We start from the raw sequence: 6,600 nt of genomic DNA, 5'->3' as shown, positions 1-6,600 counted from the left end.
AAGCACATTTACATATGCGTGTCAATGTATTGAGTGAAGTTTGTTTGTTGGATTGTCTGGGGACATAATAATAATAATATAGGTGATCTGACTAAACAGCACCCTTCGGTAAAGCAGTGGCTGTTTAAGTTTAATTTTATATCTATCATTATTACATGGTTGTTTGGTATGCTCAAGTCTGATTGGTCAAATAGTTTTAGATAATGATTTAGAAAATACAGTTAAATGAAAAAAACACTTTTTAGATTTTTTTTGTTTTGCCAAAAATACTGCTTATTGTATTTTAGCCCTTACATAGTTTATCCTCTCTTTCTTATTGCAGACATTTAAAGTCGCAATGAAATTGAAATGAAAAACTATATATGTATTTTTAATAGTGTGGTATTATTAACAAATGACTTATCTGTGAGCTTCATTATTTTTTTAAAATTCGTGTGTGCTCATAATCTTTAATCAAAAATGCAAATCTCCTCCCCTCCTCAAAACGATCTCTCTTCACTTCCGGTCAAAAGTATGGCAGGTGGGCGGGGTCCGGGAGAAGATCGGAGTGATTAGCAATTAGCAACACGACCCAACTTCAAACGATCCAATCAGATCTCGATGGACAAATTCAAATCCAGCCCTGCCTTATTTCATCTCAAAAGCCGTTTCATTCGGATATACGTCACCACGGGGAAAATAAGGCAATCGCTACTTCCGTTTCATGGCGACTTTAAAATGCTGTAAACTGAGCAGTCAGTGTCCAATCTGGGCTTTATGAAGGCAAGACCAAATAGAAATGGGCTTGTGGGAAAAGCAAACTGCAAAACAGTGAGTAACTGTGAAACTGCTGACTAAATGTGTCAGATCCAAAGGACATTTCTGTTACTCAGTGTACCAAACTCCAAAAAGTGAAAAGTCTGTAAAGGTCCCTGGCTCAGAAGAATCCAAAGATTCAGAAAAGAAAAACAGCCTACGATGTTGAAAATATAATTAGTGATCTAAACAATATGTCTTCCATCTACATTGAGACTGAGATAAAAATATAAGTGCAAAATTGTTTCATTTGCAAGATGTCACATCTGCATTTGTTAGACGTTATCATCCAGAGCACCTTTAAGGTATACATTTTTTAATCAGTATGTGTGAATCAAACCCATTACACTTGCAGTGACAATTAAGCTTCAGGGACCCTTGTACACCTGGTATTTTATGCAACAGAGGGAGATGTTTTTTTTAAGCAATATGTTCGCATTAAATTTGCATCGTAGTGAGGAGACTTGAAGATAATTAAATTTTTTCATAGAGACGTAATTTCAAATCATCTAGCTGCGAGATTCTTTCAAATTATTTATTCGTCAAAAATCATCTAAAAATATCACACAATAACAACATGATTATTATGAGACCTTCCACTGACAGACTCAGTTAATTGGAATATTTTCACAGGGACCAGAAATTTCATATAGCAAAATCTAAGAAAAGATCTCTAATTACTGAAGTGCTGCATTAATGACATTTACTGTCAGATGAAATGGTCCAACGCTTGCAGTACACTTTTAGAGCTTGTCCACATAGAGCCATGTTTAGCTGTATACGTAAAACATACAATTTACAAACGTACAAACGTTTCGGCTAGATGGATCTGGCATTTTGGGAGCCTGAATCCGCTATTTTTTTTAAAACCGGGTCCCGGAGTTGATAAATCTGAAACCAAATTGTGTCCTCATGTGTACAGCAAATACGTATATTTTCTCACACAGATTACGGAAAAAACACAAAAAATTGTACATTTGCTTATCATCCGTTATTTCTCTTTGGAGAAACCAGGCACATGCATTTATTTTCAGATCTGAACATGAACTTGCACATGACGTGCGCTATGGCGATCGAACTCAGTTACAGCACAGAGAGTGAGGAGCACCCTGATCTCTGGATTATTCCAGTTTGTACACATGAATGTTGATCTGTAAATAAAACCCTTGTGTCAAAAGAGTTGAAATGTAACTTGTTGCAATGACACAAGTTCACTAAGACATGTTCCTTAAAGAGTAACTAAACCCTTAACCAACTTTTTTTAGTTAATGATCTGTAAGAATGATGCTTTATTAGTGCTGTTCATTGATTTTAGTAAGTTTTTTGATATTTGGATATAAAGTGTTCCAATACTACAGTATAATATATGGTGTAAAAACGTCTGAGTGCTGCCCTCTTCTGGTTAAACGGTGGCTACTGCAGTTGAATTTTCCTATTGGATGTTGGGTCCAAAAAAGAACTTGTGACGTAAGCAGGTTCAAGCTCACCACGCCCTTCTTACGATCTCCCCATACTTGGTACGAGCTTAGTTCGTCCCCTCTATCTCCGTTGGGATCTGCCCAATTTTCTTGCATTTTTCAAATAGTGGGTGGAGTCAGGCTCTGAACAGGGGTTTAGTTACGCTTTAAGGCATTATTTCTGCCATTGGTTCACACCCTACACATTTCTTGGAACGATTATGTGTTTACGGAGGGAAAAAGATTGGATTTAAAAAAATGATCGGAAAGGGGAAGCACTGGCATTGAAAGGTCCTAATCTGTACCTTTGAGGTACTAATACATTTGAGGTATACTCATATGCACTTTTTGGTACCAATGCGTACCTCCAAGGTGCTAATATAAACCCCATTGCTAGGGGACATTATATAGTGTAGACTTTAAGCATTACAGATTTCACAAAAAAGAAATTTAGCACAAGCAGCACATTTGCCTGAACTGCTGCACATCAGGAAGATGTTTCGTTATGTTTTTAAACTTTCCATAACAGAAACAGAGAAAACTACACAGGACTGCCCAGGTGAAAAAGAAGTACACTTCCAAAGTGTAGTTAAAGAGCTCTATTTTTGCACACTAATTTTGTACTTGATATACTAAAAATTATTCTTAAGTACTTCTTGAGAGAATCTTAAGAACATCTAATTGCACTTCACTGTGCTATTTTGAGACATCATAAATATGAACTAAAACGTGCTAAAAATGTATTTAAAAAATGTATTTAGGTACCACTTGTAGTAAACTTGAACCCATCTTTGTATGAAAGTTGAGTTTAAGTTCAATACAAGTGTTAACTAAATACATTTTTTAATACAGAGATAGTATGTTAAAAATGCATTTTAGTTCATATTCATGGTGTCTCAAAACAGCACAGATAAGTACACTTAGATAATCTTAAGAACATCTTAAGATGTACTTAAGAATAATTTTTAGAATATTAAGTACAAGTTAGTGTGCGAAAATAGAGCACTTTAAGTACACTATGGAAGTGTACTACTTTTTCACCTGCGTTTGGAGGAGATAACTAAACAAGAAGTTGCCTTTGAAGTGATGCGTGCTTTTGTGACAAGGATGAGCTAAGAGATCTCAGCCAAGACATCAAGTTTTTGTTGAACTTTAACTAAGAGGTGATCGGGAGATGGATGAAATGTTTTATTGGTGTCTTTCTGCATTTACTGTAGAAATACCAACATGGATGCAGGAGTCACTCTTGAACTGCTTTGTCTTTATGATTGGCCGGCGTCCTAAGAGATGCAAGCTATCAGTGATAGAAAGAAAATGTACATTTGGTTTGGTTCTATGCACAATTTGCACATTATATTTATTAAATGAAAATCTGGTTGTAACTACCTGAATGGATTTTGATTAATGTGTGGTAAATAACCAAACTTTGTGTGTATGGAACAGATTTAAAACAATGCAAAATGTGTAACAGCTGTACATTGTAAGAGAAGTAAGTGAAGAGTTTTGTTGCAAATATCTCGTTTTTTGGTTATGCATTCCAATTAATATCAATTCAACTGCAGTTGGTTTGTTTTAATTTAAACCTGCTTAAAAAATACAGCTAAGTAGCACCATAAAACAAAATAACAACATGATAATAAACATGTTTTGACAAAAATGTAAAAAAAAAATGGATTTATCTCGTTTTGCAACGAAACTCTTCAAGTGTTCATGCTTCCTTTAAATTTTGAGTTAATTCAACTTCAAAAAATATTAGTTGACTTAAAAATAAATGTTGGGTCAACTAATATGTTATATGTTGAATAACTCAAAATGTATGACAGCATGAACACTTACTTTTTAAGTTAAAATCAACAAATCAATTTTTACAGTATATATGTGCAGTGTGCACATGGAAATATGGGCAGCACCAAACATTAAAACAATATGTTTCAATTTTAGTACGCCCTGCGTCACCATCAGATGTGGTGTGCGATAGAAATCAGCGAAACATATAGAAAGACTGACACACAGTCACAACACAGCAAGAAACACACACAGGAAAAAATAAAAAATAGACACTAAAACTTATTTTTAAAATGCACAAGGTCTTCCAATACAGGCCATTAGACATGGCCTTGCGAACTCGACCTTCACGGTTATAGTTAGATGTAGTCAGCAGTATGTGTGTGAGCGCTTGTAATTAGTCCAGGTTTGGAAGAGAGAGTTACACAGAAGCGCCCTATACACCGACCTGAACTGCACTTTGTACCAAAGTCGGTAACACTTTATTTTACGACCCGCAAAGTACCGCGTAATTAAACCGAATTTACAGCGTACCTATTTGTAACAACAGAGTACCTCTACAGTACGTACTTGTAGTTATAAGGGAATAATATTTTAAGTTTGGGGTAATAAGGGGGTAAGAATATATGGAAAATTATTCTCTAAGTATTTCATAACTACAGGGTACCTATTGTAATATTACGTGGTATGTATGACTTACGTCTATGGGTAATATGGTCTATGTGTAATAGGTTTTTTTTTCATATTTGCTACTTACCTGATGAAGTGTTTTGTATAGCCTACAGTTGATGTCTACAAGCCACGTCGGCAAATAAAATATAACACACAATAAAGATAATAGCAACTTGTACCTCTTTGATCTGTATATGTATACAGGAGTTACCAGGTAACTCTTATATTTGCGGGCTGTAAATTGAAGTGGGGCTTATTCCCCGATTGTTCTGTGTATGTACCAGGTAACTCTTATATTTGCGGGCTGTAAATTGAAGTGGGGCTTATTCCCCGATTGTTCTGTGTATGTACCAGGTAACTCTTATATTTGCGGGCTGTAAATTGAAGTGGGGCTTATTCCCCGCTTGTTCTGTGTATGTACCAGGTAACTCTCATATTTGCGGGCTGTAAACTAAAGTGGTGCTTTGTTCACCTCTTGTTAATAAATGTTATAGGGTAAATACCATAAACATACAGAATATTGTTATTTTTATTTTAAAACAACTTATTTCAAAACATCTTTAAAACACTATAATTAAGCCAACACTTAATGTTTATTATCACATAACTTTTATTTAAAATAAAAAGTCATGACAATTTTTCATTGTTTTTGCGGCTTGGCTTCCTCTGTTGGTGTTCTTGTCCACTCGGATGATGAGTTGATGTCGTCTCACAAATGCTGTTCTGCATTACATATAAAAAACATAAATGAAAGCCTTCAGTAAATGTTTCTTCACTGTGCCTTGACAGAAACAGAGTTTTCTAAGCCAGTTACGTTTATAAATTTTAGGCTTACTTATGTGCTAGCTAACCTGCTACCGTTAGCTAGCAACTTTCTTGAAAAACATTGTTTGAAATGCGTGAGTCATGTATTAACAAAACCAGTCACCTTATCCAGCATGCGGAACCTGCTAACATCACTCGCAGCTGTACTCCACAGTGTAGAACGTTTTTAAAATCTCTTAAAGAAATTTCACCTCAGGATCGCGTTCCAGCAAACCTCCTGCAGACGACCGCGCGTTCTACACCTGCGCAGTAGCCTATGCATGTAGTCGTCTTTTGCTTTAGCGGGAGCTGATATCTGCTGTTGTTTCATTCTGGTTTGCCATTGCATAAATTATTTTTGGCTAAAATACTTGTGTTTACAGTAAATAAATTGCAAAGCACCACTTCAAATATGTCCGCAAATGTAGGAGTTTCCTGGTAAATAGGGAATAAGTTGCTATTTTTATTGTACTTACCTTAAAAAAAAGATAACCACATTAAATCAGCTTGACTTTTGTTATTAAAAGCAAGTAATATAGGCTACTAAAATAAAAGTGATATGCTGTTATATTTATTTGCCGATGTGGCTCGTAGACATTGACTGTATACAACATTCAGTAGTCAATATGAAAAATTCACAATAAAAAATAAATAAAACATAATTTCCCCATAGACTTGACTAAGTCATACATACCACGTAATATTACAATAGGTACCCTGTTGTTATAAAATACTTAGAGTATAAATAATTTATAATTCTTCATATTCTTACCCCCTTATTACCCCAAACTTAAAATATTATTCCCTTATACCTACAGGTTACCTACCCTGTTGTTACAAATAGGTACGCTGTAAATTCGGTTTAATTACGCGGTACTTTGCGGGTCGTAAAATAAAGTGTTACCCCAAAGTCAAAAGGAAGCTACTGCGATACTAAAAGTAACAGTAACACTGCTGAAAGGCACTCGAGGCAGTGGACCAAGGCTGTGTTTTTGAAAATAGGATTATTTTCCAGCTCCCCAAGAGTTAAACATTTGAGTTTTACCGTTTTGGAATCCATTCTGGCGATATCCTGGTCTGGTGGTAC

The 6,600-nt window shown here is 35.3% G+C and overlaps 1 long non-coding RNA gene across 1 annotated transcript; it reads right to left on the bottom strand.

Annotated features, from left to right (window-relative positions):
* Positions 1 to 5,173: 5,173 nt before the first annotated feature.
* LOC141282087 (uncharacterized) lies at positions 5,174 to 6,330 on the bottom strand. Its single transcript, XR_012336652.1, has 2 exons — positions 5,638 to 6,330; positions 5,174 to 5,432 (listed from the first exon to the last, which is right to left on the bottom strand). It is a non-coding gene; the product is annotated as an uncharacterized lncRNA (long non-coding RNA).
* Between the last annotated feature and the right edge of the window lie 270 nt (positions 6,331 to 6,600).

The sequence above is a fragment of the Paramisgurnus dabryanus genome, chromosome 4, assembly GCF_030506205.2.
Source record: "Paramisgurnus dabryanus chromosome 4, PD_genome_1.1, whole genome shotgun sequence".
In the NCBI taxonomy this organism is placed as follows: Eukaryota; Metazoa; Chordata; class Actinopteri; order Cypriniformes; family Cobitidae; genus Paramisgurnus; species Paramisgurnus dabryanus.
Note: the sequence above shows the minus strand (reverse complement) of the source record. Positions and strands in the feature narration are given on the sequence as shown.